This window comes from Rhineura floridana, chromosome 5 (genome assembly GCF_030035675.1).
Source record: "Rhineura floridana isolate rRhiFlo1 chromosome 5, rRhiFlo1.hap2, whole genome shotgun sequence".
Lineage (NCBI taxonomy): Eukaryota > Metazoa > Chordata > Lepidosauria > Squamata > Rhineuridae > Rhineura > Rhineura floridana.
The window spans coordinates 176,108,146-176,124,291 of record NC_084484.1 but is presented as its reverse complement, the minus strand read 5'-3'; positions in this window follow the sequence as shown (position 1 = coordinate 176,124,291).

The following is a 16,146-nucleotide window of genomic DNA, read 5'->3' as shown; positions in this document are numbered from 1 at the left end:
GTGTATAAGTGTAGTTGAATGAATGAATGAATAACTTAAGATGCTTTATATCCGAGCCTGATGATTGCTGCGATCTGTGGGGGAGTCTCTGTTGTTGGTTGCCCACGGCTCAGATGCATAGCTTGTAACGACTAGAAGCCACTCATTCAGTGTCGTGGGCCCAAGCATGTGGAACTCCCTCCCAGCTGAGATTAGGCAGGCACTCTCCTTCATATCACTAAAACATTCTTGTTGCAGGAAGCTTTTTAAGGTAGTACTTGGTTTTATGATTATTTTATTGTTTTACTGTTTCATTTTACGTGTGGCTCGTTTTTATGTACACCTCTTTGAAATGTGAATGATTAAGCAGTACATAAATGTCTTTATTTATTTATTTATTTAAAAATCTAAAAATTAAAAATTAAATTAAAATTTAAAGTTAATAAATTAAAATATTATTTATAAATTGGTAAATTATTTATAAATTTATTTATTTATTTATAAACATATAAATAAAAATACTAGGAGTTTCCTGTTTTAGGGTGAAATCCAGCTCACATTTATGCTGGGGGAGGGAAGTTGGATGTGGAGGATCTCCAGCTGAATGCAGAAAGTGGCAAGCATTGAAAAAGCCGAGAATAAAAAAAGAGGGGAAATCCCAAGATGCTGGATGAAAAAAGCCCAACGTGTTTCGGCCACTATGCTGTCTGGCCTTCGTCAGGGGCTGTAAATAAAATTGCAAAGACACACTACATTATTACAGATAATAAACAAAGTACATTACAGCATAAAATCCTTTTTTATTCTTGGATCTCCAGCTGAGCTAGCTGGGTCAGCTGGGTTACGCCAGTGTTAAGTCTCTCAGCCCAGCTCAGCCGAGACTCAGCCGGGGCTTGGCCAGCTCAGACGAGACCATTGTAAGTGAAGCTGGTGTAAGCCAGCAAAAGTCCTGAAAAAGGCATGTTCTGGGTGCGTGTCAGGGGAGGGCCTGAGGTGAGGGGACTTAGGCCACATCCAGCTCATGTTCAGAGTGCTCCTACAGGTCCCAATTTGGGCAAAAGTTGAGCTGGGAAAAAGGTCAATCTAAGAAAATAAATACAACAGAAACAATGAAGATGTCTTACTCCCTGATAGGGGTATTTGGGAGATCAGGCTTTTACTTTTTGGTCCCTGCATGCAGCTCCCAGCTCCTGAATGGCAATTGGATGGAACTTTATTCCAGCTTCTCTTGCACCGGCACACTTACGCCGGCTTCCGCTGAGCTGGATTGCTCAGCCTGTGCTTGGCACCCATTGCATTCTATGGAAATGCATCATGCTGCTCATCCATCCTCATCAGTTATGTGCATGGATCTCATTTGCTGGATCAAGACATCAGGACATTTTGGGGATGTAAGCCCACCAAAGCAATAGAGCATTGCTACAAATACAAAATATTAAAATTTTCTTGTACCCTATCTCAAAATAGCCTGACTAATCAAGTGCCTTTTGTAGTATATTGTTACAAACAGAATGCACAAGCATCTGTAGTGCATAGTAATTTTAAAGAAAAACCCCCACAGAGCTGGAATGAGCATGTTTTTATAAATAGCCTGAAAGGTTTCAAACTGGCACCTGACAAGCGAGCAACATGGCTGCATAGTAATTTCCTCCTTATGGTGAACGTAAATTAATGGGAGTAGAACTGAAAACAGACAGGTCACAGCACCTAACCAAAAACACCTGGGCAGAGAATAACCAGAGCATTAATGGATGTGATGTGCAGAGGGAGAGGGACACATTTTTCTCCCTGCTGTTACCTTGCCAGTCACATCAAATTTTCATTGGAAAATGATACTGCAACCTATTAGGCTTCCTGGGCCAAGTCACCATGACAACAGGACATTAATCTGCCACCTGCTGAAGGTGGTGTGGGAAGGAGACCTACCACCACAAGGACATCATTTTCTGTGCCCCATTATACACTCCAAGACTGATCTAAAACACATCGAGAAATCAAGAAGAAACGGGGTTGCTTTAATAGTGAGAAGTGATGTAGCAAAAGCAATTAGGAGCTACAACGCAAGGTCTGACCGAGTGATATCAATGAGATTAAATGGGAAACCTATCAACACAACCATCATCCAAGTCTATGCTCCAACGGCAAATGCAGAAGAAGAATTGGTGATATTTTACGCAGAAGTACAGGAAGAAATTGATCACATACCAAAACAAGATGTGCTGATAATCATGGGGGACTGGAATGCAAAAGTAGGGAACAGAGAAGAACTAGGAATTGCAGGGAAATGGGGTTAGGAGACAGAAATGAAGCAGGAGAAAGACTTATTGAATTCTGTGAAGCCAGTTATTGGTTTCTTACAAACACATTTTTTGAACAACCGAAAAGACGACTGTACACATGGACATCACCAAATGGTCAATATAGGAATCAAATTGATTATATAATTGCTAGCAGAAGGTGGAGAAGTTCCATACTTTCTGCAAAAACAAGACCAGGAGCAGACTGCGGTACAGATCATGAACTGGTAATATAAAAAATCAGAGTAAAGCTAAAGAATAAAGCAATCATAATGCCAGATACAATTTAAATAACATCCCAGAAGAACATAAAGATCAAATGAGGAACAGGTTTGAGGCTTTCAACTTAGTTGACAGAGAACCAGAAGAGCTATGGAGTGAAGTCAGAGACATGATCAGGGAAGAATGCAAAAAGGCAATACCTCTAGTTAAAAAGAGAGAAAGGCCTCAATGGATGACTGAAGAAACTCTTCAAATGGTTAAAGAGGGGAACACACTGACTGACTGAGATGAAATAAAAGGAAGATGGAAGCAATACGCTGAAGAACTCTGTAAAAGAGATGCCAGGACAGATTCATTCATAGAGGAAACGTATGATGAAGAACCAGAAATTTTAGAGTGTGAGTTGAAAGCTTCTCTGAAAATACTTGGAAGAAACAAATCACCAGGAATAGATGGCATACCAATAGAACTGCTACAAGCTACTGAGACTGAACCTGTCCAAATTTTGACAAAAATCTGTCAAGAAATATGAAAAACTAAACAATGGCCCACAGACTGGAAGCGTTCCATATACGTCCCAATTCTAAAGAAAGGGAATGCAGTAATTATTGAACTATTGCCTTAATATCCAATGCAAGTAAAGTAATGCTCAAGGTTCTACAACAAAAGCTCTTACCATATATGGAGTGAGAAATGCCAGACATCCAAGCAGGATTTAGAAAGGGAAGAGGCACCAAAGAGCATATTCCAAACATACGTTGGATAATGGAACGGAACAAGGAATTTCAGAAGAAAATCACCCTGTGCTTTATAGATTACAGCAAAGCCTTTGACTTTGTAGATCATGAAAAACTATGGAATGCTTTAAAAGAAATGGGGGTGCCGCAGCGTCTGATTGTCCTGATGCGCAACCTATACTCTGGACATGAGGCTACTGTAAGGACAGAATATGGAGAAACAATTGGTTCCCCATTGGAAAGGATGTGAGACACGGGTGTATTTTATCACTCTATTTATTTAATCTATATACAGCACATATATGGAAAGCGGGATTGGACCAAGATGAAGGAGGTGTGAAAATTGGAGGGAGAAATATAAATAATTTAAGATATGCCGACGATACCATACTACTAGCAGAAACCAGTAATGATTTGAAACAAATGCTGATGAAAGTTAAAGAAGAAAGCACAAAAGCAGGACTACAGCTGAATGTCAAAAAGACTAAAGTAATGACAACAGAAGATTTATGCAACGTTAAAGTTGACAATGAGGACATTGAATTTGTCTAGGATTATCAATACCTTGGCACAGTCATTAACCAAAATGGGGACAATAGTCAAGAAATCAGAAGAAGGCTAGGACTGGGGAGGGCAGCTGTGAGAGAACTAGAAGAGGTCCTCAAATGCAAAGATGTATCACAGAACAGTAAAGTCAGGATCATTCAGATCATGGTATTCCCAATCTCTATGTATGGATGTGAAAGTTAGACAGTGAAAAAAACGGATAAAAGAAAAATCAACTCATTTGAAATGTGGTGTTGGAAGAGAGCTTTGTGCATACCATAGACTATTGTTATGAGGTATCAAATATTGGGAATTTTTAATCTTTGATTCATCTCAGTGAACCAGAGTTTGGAAAGGCCTGCAACAGCAAAGATTCCTGGGAAACAGCCCCTCTGTGACCTCTGAGTACATACCTTGCAATGCCTGAAGGTATAGACTTCCTGACTCATGGAAATTTGGGATTTGTCACCCAGTAAGAATAGGCGCTCCTTTCAAACAGAGGAAATGTTTATGATAACCTAGGCCATCAGGAGGAGACAGAATAGCTCCTTTCAAAGTAGGAGGTGTTGTGCATTTCTAAGACTTTGGAGAAGACAGGATAAACTCCTGTCAAACAAAGAAACTGTTTTACACAAGGATTATGATAATCTTAACTTTGAGGAATCATCAGGAATCTACAGCAGGGAGATCACACCTATCATCTGGGAACTTATCAGGAAATGAGTGGGTCCACATCCTCCTGGAGACATTTACTTTAGGTTTACTTTGGGGTCAGTTTAGTTAGGAAAAGGTATAAAACATGAGGAGTGAGAAGGTGAAGGCAGTTCATCTTCTGGGGGGCTGCAACAACTGCTTTTTTTATCAACGCACGCTAGCATCTTTGGGACAATTTCAGAGCTATGGACTTGGGTGAGAACTTTCAAATCTGGCGCTGGTTACAAAGGGTGGAGCTTTTGCTCATTGGGCTAGATACGAAAGTTTCTCTCTCAGCTTTAGGCTTGCAGCAACTCTCCAGGAAAGGTATATGCAACTATCTGGGCCTTTTTCTTTCCTTTTTTCTTTCTTTCTGTGTGGGTGAGCTTAATGTGAAAATGTTTATAGGGCTAGTCTCTTTGCTTCAGTCTATCCAGTGTTGCTGAATGAATGAATGAATGAATAATAGTTAGAAAACTACTCATTGTTAACTGCAATTGTAAACTGCAATATTTTTCCTTGTTCCTTCTCTTAATAAAACCACTCTTTATTTTACTTTCAGTGTATGTATTATTGGGTTAAGGGTAAAATTATACATGTTCTGGGGGTGACGTGCGGGTAACTCCAGCAAAAGATCCTGCTGCTCTCTTTTGGGGAATTTGGAATTCTAGTGAGCTATGCTCATGAGGAAGTTCAAGGTCCTGTCGTAACACTATGAAAAAGACAAATAATTGGGTGTTAGAACAAATTATACCAGAAATGTCACTAGAAGCCAAAATGATGAAACTGAGGTTATCATACTTTGGACACATCATAAGAAGACATGATTCATTAGAAAAGACAACAATGCTGGGAAAAACAGAAAGCCCTTCCTGGTGGCTGCCATGTTGTTTTCCTCCAGAACGCCTCAGATGTTGTGTTTTTACACAGCACCTTGGGGAAGAAAATGGAGACTGTGGCAAAGGATGATGCACTACCTCACCACTGGTGGTGGCCATCTCCCCACCACCCACCGGCATGACCAAATGCCCTAGAATAATGCAACTTTCAGGGCATTCTGAGAAAAATTGTGGCCAGCCACCAAGGGCAGATGCTGCTGCTGTTGTTGCTACTATTAGAAAAGGTAAGTCACTCCCTCTTCCAAATAGAATGAATTCAATGTGACACATGTGCCATCTCCCATCTTCAACCACAAATCCACAGACATGCCGTGGACCGCTTGAATGAAGCCTACAGACCACAGTCTGGGAACCCTTGCTTTAGATTGCAGGGAAGTGAAATTGACAAAGTTCTGAATAAGGAATTATTTAAATCACCCGGTTGATGAGAAAAACCAAGTCCTCTGAAGTGCAGCGGAAAAAGTTGCATACCCTTAGCCTGGAGAATAAAAGATTAAGGGGGAGGCATGACAGCAGTCTTCAAATATTCAAAGGGCTGTCACAGATAGAGGATGGAGCAGACATATTCTTGTTCACTCCAGAAGGCAGGATGAGAACCAACGGGTGGGAGTTGCAGGGAAGCAGATTTCAGCTAAATTTTAAGAGAGATGTCCTAATGGTGAGAGCTGTCCAACTGTGGAACAGACTGCATCAGGAGGTGGTGGGCTCTTCTTTGCTGGAGGGATTTAATCCAGCCTGGATAGCCATCTGTTAGGGATGCTGTCATTGCATCCTATGTTGCAGATCCTGCCTTGAACACAGAGTTAGACCAGATGACCTCCTTGCAATGGAGACTGGTCGCTTCAATGTCAGTGGGGCAGTGAATCCTCTCTGGGTTTTAGCCTGAACTTTCAAGGAGCTGTCCAAGGTGCTGAATCTAGATTAAGAATAGCACTTGGGACAGCTCCATGAAAGTTTGTACTAAAACACAGAGCAGACTCACTGCGCCATTGACACTGGAGCCACCCGTCTCCTCTACCTCCCTGGACCCTTCCAGCTCTATAATTCTATGACTATGAATCCTGTCCCATAGTGACTGGACACAGTATACAGATGGATATGTAGGAGACTTGCAGAGAGAGAAAAATGGTGTTTGAGTCCCTCTTGTGTGCATGGTCCTTATTAAGCCCAGATATTCCCCCTAAAACACACAATCACCCTCACTATCAAGAACTATTGTCTGACTCTAGACTGAATATGAAGCTTCTAGCCACTCAGACTTCATAATATAGTCTCCTGCTATTTAAAGAAATTCACTGCAAAAAAAAGTCATTCAGAGAGAATGGCTTCAGTTGCTATGAGCGCCACAATCTTGATGATAACCTTTCAGCCAGCTTGAAATCTGCAAATGCCACAGAACAGGTACCCTTTAAGGCACTTAAGATTGTGAGCTATTGATAGAGATTGAGCACAAAGGTGTGTTGCTTGCAGCAAAAGAAGAAACCAGTAATTTTCTTTTAGGGATGAAGGACAGAAAGTTAACCTTCATGTGGAATTCATAGAGGTATTTCTTCCCTTTAAAAACCCACCATTTTCTGAAGACTTTGCACGTAGTGATCAAGCACCACATCACCAATACATTGTGCATACTCTAATGGTTCTTCCGTGGTGCTCTAAAAGTGTTCACTGCAGTGATCAAGCTTAAAATTCCCTGCCTCGAGGTCAGATGTGGGGTCACCTCTGGATGTCATGGAAAAGCCCTTCCCTCTGTTGGCAATCCGTATAAGAACATAAGAAGAACCTGTTGGATTAGAGTGAAGTCTTACATGCCCAGCCTGCTGCTTCCCATAGTGGCCAACTCACTGCTTTTGGGGAACCTTCATGGTAAGGAGTCCCAATTCAATGACTCTTCCGTATGTGTGAATCTGAGGACTCATTTTCTCATTGCATTCATTGTGAGGGAGCCTCTGCAGTGCAGCCGCTTCCCCTGGTGCAGAGGTACATGAGAAGCCCCAGAATGTGTGGGTTTGGTCCCAGGAGAAGCAATGTTTGTGTAGGGGAGGCCTCTTGTTTCAGGCTGAAGCCTGCTGAGTAATCAAGCCCATGGATATCTAATGGTGGGGCTGGTCATTACAAGATAAAAGACAAAAGCTCCACAGATCACACTGGATGCAAGGCAGAAGCTTGATACAAGGAAGAGGCTCCTCATGATTAATGGGAAGCAAGGTCATGCTCCTGCTCCCCCCCCCACTGCATATGTCACGGATCCTCCCTTCTCAGTGTTCACTTGTTAGGTGTGAACATCTGGAAGGAACACAAGAATTCCAATTTGCTGCTAGGTCAGATTCAAGCTGCGAAAAAGACAAATAATTGGGTGTTAGAACAAATTAAACCAGAACTATCACTAGAAGCTAAAATGATGAAACTGAGGTTATCATATTTTGGACACATCAAGAGAAGACACAATTCACTAGAAAAGGCGATAATGCTGGGAAAAACAGAAGGGAGTAGAAAAAGAGGAAGACGAAACAAAAGATGGATTGATTCCATAAAGGAAGCCACAGACCTGAACGTACAAGATCTGAATAGGGCGGTTTATAACAGATCTATTGGAGGTCACTGATTTATAGGGTCACCATAAGTTGAAATCGACTTGAAGGCACGTAACAACAACAACAAATGTTATTTCACAAAGCCCTAAACAACTTGGAGCCAAAGTACCTTAAGGACTGCCTCACTCCCTATGTTACATCTCTATCACTGAGATCTTCTGATGGGCCGCTTTTAGAGGTTCCCCATGCCCTTGAGGTTCGGTTGACCTCCACCCCAGACTGAGCCTTCAGCGTGGCAGGCCCTGCCCTTTGGAACTCCCTACCAATAGAGGTTCAGCAGGAACCACCGCTCCTTTCTTTCAGGCATCTCAACTTTTGAGACAGCCCTTTGTAACATGAATCCCCCCCCAACCAATGCAGTATTTATTGATGTTTTTATTATTGTTTTTCATATTATCATTGGTTTTAAAATTTTATTATGTCTTTGCATGGTATAAGCTGCCTTGATGTATGTCTATGGAAAGTGCGGCAAAGAAAGAAAGAAAGAAAGAAGAGCCTGCTGGTTGCCAGGCCCGGCCTCCCAGAGGTCTTCTGTATCTTTAAAAGTTGTGGTCACTTCCCGGAAGTGAGTGCCCAGCTGGTGATTGTCTCTGAGAGATCTCTGCCTCAGAGGAAGCTTATTTCAGTTTAAAAGCCAGCCAAGAGGAAACTTTGACTGGCTTAAATGTTCTCCAAGGTATAGGTGAACCGATCAGATTTTCCACAGGACTTCGTTGAGCTGTCGGCTGCTGGAATTGATCAGGAATTCCCTGAGATAAGAAGGCATACCGATCGGCTGAAGACGGAGTCAGGACTTCCAACATGCTGTACTGAAAAAAAGCGAAGCGTTTTTTTTCTTCCTAAAAACGTTCTTAACCAGCGAGCCTCCTTCTGTCTAAATCTTATCATTTGGCTTAAATTACTACAATAAAAGGGATTTGTTTACGAATCAGCAACTGAGAAACCTGGGTGAGTCATACTTTTTCTCATTTAAATATAATTAAGGAAGAAAGAAAATGTAAACAATTTATATTTTTTTTTTACGACAAAAAGCTGGCCTGAATTTGGAGTTTTAAAGATTAAAAACGGATGAGAGGTAGTTATTATTTGATGGAAATATATTTTGGACTATTTTTCTCCTTAAATTATTTCTTTTTGGATGAATCTGCTGTTCGTATATGTTACTAATCGCTTGGTGTTGTGAACCAGAATTGTTTTGCATTCCTGGACGTAGATAAGAACTGTGCTGGCCGGACTATAATAACAGGCCTGGAATATTAACTCTTTTGTTGGTGGAGGAAAAAAAAAAGAAATAGACTGCCTCTAGGTTTTGGAACAGTGGTTAATATCAGAAATTAAAGTCTTCTTTTGAGAATGACAACTAGAAAAGCAGCTAAGGCTCAGGAGCGAAGAGGTTCAATTGATCCACAGGAAGGGGCTATACCCCCAGATATGTTTCAAAAAATAATGGAAGGGATTAGTGATATAAAACAGGAAATGAAAACTGAATTGATAGATATAAAAGACTATATTAAAACACAAGTGGATGAGATTAAAGGGACAATTGGGCAAATAAAGGAGGATGCAAAAAATACTAAAGAAAAGGTACAAATCTTGGAGAATAGAACAGATATATTAAATCTGGAATTAGAAAAAAATTTGGACTACATGGCTGTGATTGAATTAAGAAATAAAGAACATTGTTTGAGATTCCGTGCAATCCCTGAGGAAACAGGTGAAGACATCAGAGATAAAATTGTTAATGCTTTAGTAAAATTTCTGGATTTGAATGAAGATCGGATGAAATTTGAAATAGACAAAGTTTATAGAATTAATTCCAGATATGCAACAATGAAAAAAATTCCAAGAGATGTGCTTGTTCACTTTATAAAAAAGATGACCAGAGATATGGTATTACAACAACACTTCAACAATACCTTTAAAATTGATGGTAAGGAAATACTGGTGATGAAAGAAATTCCTATTAGACTTTTACGTAAGAGAAAAGAATATGCTTTCTTTACAGAAAAACTTAAGCAATGCAAAATTCAATTTAGATGGGATGTTCCAGAAGGAGTGATTTTTACATTCAGACAACAGAAATATCGATTGAATACTGTTCAAAAAGCAAGGGATTTCTTGAGAAAAGCTTCAAAAGACATGGAAGAAGATAAACTCAAAGATATGGATACAATTCCTGGGAAACAAAGTCAACAGGAACATGCAGAGGAGGGGAAGGAAGATGATGGATTAAAGGGAGCATCAGGTACATTTTAAAATACACGCTTAAAGATGGATTACAAATATCTAACTTGGAATATAAATGGAGCCAACACCGCGCAGAAGAGAAAGTGTTTCATTATTTGAAAAAATTAAAATTGGATATAATTTGTTTACAAGAAACTCATATTAAGAAGAAAGATTCCAAATATTTGATTTGTAAAAATTTGGGTGAAGAATTTATTTCGGCTGGATAAAAAAAAAAAAATGGAGTTGTTCTTTATATTAACCCACAATTGCTTCCTAAGTTGATATTACTGGATGATAGTGGTAGATTTGTGGGGGTTGAAATTACTTTACAGGGCATAAAAATTTTGATAGTGGGTATTTATGCCCCCAATGAAGATAAAACAAGGTTTTACACAGGACTTATGGAAAAATTGTCAGAGTTTTCATATGATCATTGGTGTGTCATGGGTGATTGGAATGGGGTAATCTTACCAAAAATTGATAGACTTTCTGAAAAAAATATTAAAGAGACACAGGGTAAATTACCGAAGATTTGCTTTGAACTGATGGAAAATTTAGAATTGGTGGATACCTGGAGATATATAAATGATAATGCAAAGGAATTTACTTATTTTTCAGAAAGACATAAAACATTCTCGAGGATTGATATGATTTGGATGTCTAAAAATCTAGTGAAAGATATTGTTAAAATGGATATATTACCAAAAACTTTTTCAGACCACAATCCTGTGATATTAACTTATAAAAAAAAAATCTTGGATTTAGATGGAGACTAAATGAATCTTTATTACAGAATGACAAAGTAGTACAAGAATGTAAGAAGAAATTAAAAGAGTTTTTTGAACATAATTTACATAAAGGAACAAATGAAAATGTTGTTTGGGATACAAGTAAGGCATTTATGAGGGGATATTTTATTAAATGTAACTCTGAATTAAAAAAAAAGAAACAACAGAAAATGCAATTAATTTTGGAAGAAATAAAACAAAAAGAGGAAGAATTGAAAAAGAATCCAACTAAAGCTTCTATTGTAAATCAAATTAAAATATTACAGAATCAAGTATCAATGCTGACAGTTAGAGAAATTGAAAGGAAACTAAATTTTGCTAAACAAAGGACTTTTGAATTTGCAAATAAACCGGGGAAATGGTTAGCATATAAATTAAGAAAAGAATGTCAAAAAAAATTATTTTAAAGATACAAGAAGGAGATGAGATGCTGACAGATAATGTAAAAATCAAAAAGATTTTTCATCAATATTATTCAACATTGTACAAGTGTCAGGAAATCCCATCTGAAAAAATAGAAGAGTATATATCTAAACAGAATTTGCCTAAAATTACAGACTTCCAGAGACAAGCTATTAATGGCCCTATCACGTCAAGAGAGATATCTGAAGCTATAAACAAAATTAAATCAGGAAAGGCGCCAGGACCAGATGGGTTATCTGCAATGTACTATAAATGTTTGGAGGAAGAACTCTTGCTACCTTTACAGTATACAATGAATTCTATTTTGCAAGAGGGAAAGATACCGGATAGTTGGAAAAATGCTAACATAACATTAATACCCAAAGAGGAGCAAGATTTAACTAAAACAAAAAATTATCGGCCGATATCTCTATTGAATAATGACTATAAAATTTTTACAATGATCTTGGCAGAAAGAATGAAAATAATATTGCAACAATTTATCCAGGAAGATCAAGCGGGGTTTTTAACTAAAAGACAATTACGTGATAACGTCAGGAATGTCTTGAATGTGTTGGAATATTTAGAACAACGAAATGATAAACAAGCAGCTTTGATTTTCTTAGATGCTGAGAAAGCATTTGATAATTTGAATTGGAAATTTATGTTTCAGGTTTTGGAGCTAATGGATTTTGGAGACAATTTTATAAAATGGATTAGATTGATTTATACATCTCAGAAGGCTCAGATAATTGTTAATGGAGATTTAACGGATTCATGTGAAATACAAAAGGGTACAAGACAGGGATGTCCATTATCTCCCCTTCTATTTATTCTGGTTTCAGAAGTGCTGCTTAGAGATATAAGGCAAGATAAAAGGATTTCGGGATTAAAGATAAAAAAGAAGAATATAAATTGAGAGCATTTGCTGATGATTTGATAATTGTATTAGAAAACCCTTTGGAAGGAATTAATGTATTGATGGACAAATTAAAAGAATTTGGACCGTTAGCAGGATTTAAGATCAACAATCAAAAAACAAAGATGTTGGTGAAAAATTTAACTTTAAGGGAACAGAAAGAGTTAATGGACAAGACAGATTTTACAATAGAGAAAAAGTTGAAATATTTAGGTATCATTATGACAAATAAAAATTCAAAGTTGTTTCATAATAATTATGAAAAATTATGGACAGAGATTAAGAAAGACTTGCTAAGATGGGATAAACTACAACTGTCATTAATGGGTAGAATATCTGTGATAAAAATGAATGTATTACCGAGAATGATGTTTTTGTTCCAAACAATACCTGTAATATCCTCTGATTTACCTTTTAAACAATGGCAAAAAGATATCTCTAAATTTGTATGGCAAGGAAAAAAACCAAGAGTCAAATTTAAATTACTACAAGACGCCAAAGAAAGAGGAGGACTGGGATTACCAAATCTGAGACTTTATTTTGCTGCCTGCTGTTTAGTCTGGATAAAGGAATGGATTTTATTGAGGAATAAAAGACTATTGGATTTGGAGGGCCATAATTTGAAGTGGGGATGGCATGGATATCTATGGTATGACAAAGTAAAAGTAAATGTAGACTTTAACAATCATTTTATAAGACGTCCTCTGTTGAAAATATGGAATAAATATAAACCAAGGTTTTATTCGAAAATACCATTATGTGTCTCAAGTCAAGAAGCGTTTTACAGAAGAGAAATGGCTGGAAAAGAGAAATGGTTAACTTATCAAGAACTATTAGAAAATGTACATGGAGAATATATAATGAAAGAGAGAGAACAACTGATAAAGGAAGGATATAGTTCTCAATGGTTTGCCTATTTACAATTGTTTGAAAGATATAAAATGGACAAGAAGTTAAGCAGCAGAGCGAAAAGAGGGTAAGTAGCTCCCATTTATTCCATTATTTAATTGAAGTAAAACAGCTCAGAGCAATAAGTAATAAGGGCAGCCCAAGGTCACCCTGAGCTAGGAGCCAAATCCTGAAAGAACCTATATCTTAGGAGACAGATCCTAGGAGAAGGAAGCCCATAGAAAGCTAGTTTTCAACACCACCCTAGGAGGAAAGCTTCAGGGGACACTGTAAACAAGGCTAAATTCCAGTCGAAGAGAAGGGGGAAAAGGAAACTCCACCAACACATACAGGGAGAGAGTCAGCTCAGTCCTTGCTAAAAAGGGCAGCTTCAGCCTTCCTGAAACACAACCACAAGCTCTGTTTCCCTAGGTTAAAGAAAGGTCAGGCTGTTCTAGGTGGGAAAACAACAAACACAAAAGACTTGCCTGGAAGGCGCAGCCCCTTGATTAGATTAAAAGCAGCCAAAAGCTTAAACAGCCCCGCCCCTCGCTCAGGAAGGAAGGAAGCCTGAGAGAATACTAAAGTGTTAAGCCCCAGCTGATAGCCATCAGCCTCAAGTAACACATCATTGGCTGGCAGCAGTAGCTGGGAGGAACCAGCCACACATATAAAGTCAGAGCACCCTAGCGAGGGAGCCTGCTCCACGAGCTAGAGGGAGCCCCAGCTGACAAAGCATCAAGGCGAGTTAGGCAGCAGAGCGAGTTAGGCAGCAGAGCGAGTTAGGCAGCAGAGCGAGTTAGGCAGCAGAGCGAGTTAGGCAGCAGAGCGAGTTAGGCAGCAGAGCGAGTTAGGCAGCAGAGCGAGTTAGGCAGCAGAGCGAGTTAGGCAGCAGAGCGAGTTCGGCAGCAGAGCGAGTTCGGCAGCAGAGCGAGTTCGGCAGCAGAGCGAGTTCGGCAGCAGAGCGAGTTCGGCAGCAGAGCGAGGAGGCCAGGGCCCCCCACTCTGCCCGTCTGTTCCCTCACCTCAACTAAACCGCAGTCTCCAACCCATTGATGTAATAAACCTTAAACAAAACTATGCTTAATGGACAATATAAAAACTGACAAATCACCGGGCCCGGATGGCATCCACCCGAGAGTTCTCAAAGAACTCAAAGGTGAAATTGCTGATCTGCTAACTCAAATATGTAACTTGTCCCTCGGGTCCTCCTCCGTGCCTGAGGACTGGAAAGTGGCAAATGTAACACCAATCTTCAAAAAGGGATCCAGAGGGGATCCCGGAAATTACAAGCCAGTTAGCTTAACTTCTGTCCCTGGAAAACTGGTAGAAAGTATTATTAAAGCTAGATTAACTAAGCACATAGAAGAACAAGCCTTGCTGAAGCAGAGCCAGCATGGCTTCTGCAAGGGAAAGTCCTGTCTCAGTAACCTATTAGAATTCTTTGAGAGTGTCAACAAGCATATAGATAGAGGTGATCCAGTGGACATAGTGTACTTAGACTTTCAAAAAGCGTTTGACAAGGTACCTCACCAAAGGCTTCTGAGGAAGCTTAGCAGTCATGGAATAAGAGGAGAGGTCCTCTTGTGGATAAGGAATTGGTTAAGAAGCAGAAAGCAGAGAGTAGGAATAAACGGACAGTTCTCCCAATGGAGGGCTGTAGAAAGTGGAGTCCCTCAAGGATCGGTATTGGGACCTGTACTTTTCAACTTGTTCATTAATGACCTAGAATTAGGAGTGAGCAGTGAAGTGGCCAAGTTTGCTCTGACGACACTAAATTGTTCAGGGTTGTTAAAACAAAAAGGGATTGCGAAGAGCTCCAAAAAGACCTCTCCAAACTGAGTGAATGGGCGGAAAAATGGCAAATGCAATTCAATATAAACAAGTGTAAAATTATGCATAAAAATCTGAATTTCACATATACGCTCATGGGGTCTGAACTGGCGGTGACCGACCAGGAGAGAGACCTCGGGGTTGTAGTGGACAGCACGATGAAAATGTCGACCCAGTGTGCGGCAGCTGTGAAAAAGGCAAATTCCATGCTAGCGATAATTAGGAAAGGTATTGAAAATAAAACAGCTGATATCATAATGCCGTTGTATAAATCTATGGTGCGGCCGCATTTGGAATACTGTGTACAGTTCTGGTCGCCTCATCTCAAAAAGGATATTATAGAGTTGGAAAAGGTTCAGAAGAGGGCAACCAGAATGATCAAGGGGATGGAGCGACTCCCTTACGAGGAAAGGTTGCAGCATTTGGGGCTTTTTAGTTTAGAGAAAAGGCGGGTCAGAGGAGACATGATAGAAGTGTATAAAATTATGCATGGCATTGAGAAAGTGGATAGAGAAAAGTTCTTCTCCCTCTCTCATAATAGTAGAACTCGTGGACATTCAAAGAAGCTGAATGTTGGAAGATTCAGGACAGACAAAAGAAAGTACTTCTTTACTCAGCGCATAGTTAAACTATGGAATTTGCTCCCACAAGACGCAGTAATGGCCACCAGCTTGGACGGCTTTAAAAGAAGATTAGACAAATTCATGGAGGACAGGGCTATCAATGGCTACTAGCCATGATGGCTGTGCTGTGCCACCCTAGTCAGAGGCAGCATGCTTCTGAAAACCAGTTGCCGGAAGCCTCAGGAGGGGAGAGTGTTCTTGCACTCGGGTCCTGCTTGCGGGCTTTCCCCAGGCACCTGGTTGGCCACTGTGAGAACAGGATGCTGGACTAGATGGGCCACTGGCCTGATCCAGCAGGCTCTTCTTATGTTCTTATGTTCCTCTTCCTCTAAAAAAAACGGACTTCACATAAAAGGGAACCTTCCCCCCAAAACCTTAAAGGTGTTATTATTTATTTATTTATTATTTGATTTATATCCCACCCTTTCTCCCAGGAGGAGCCTAGGGCAACAAACAAAAGCACTAAAAATGCTTGAAAACATCTTAAAAACAGACTTTAA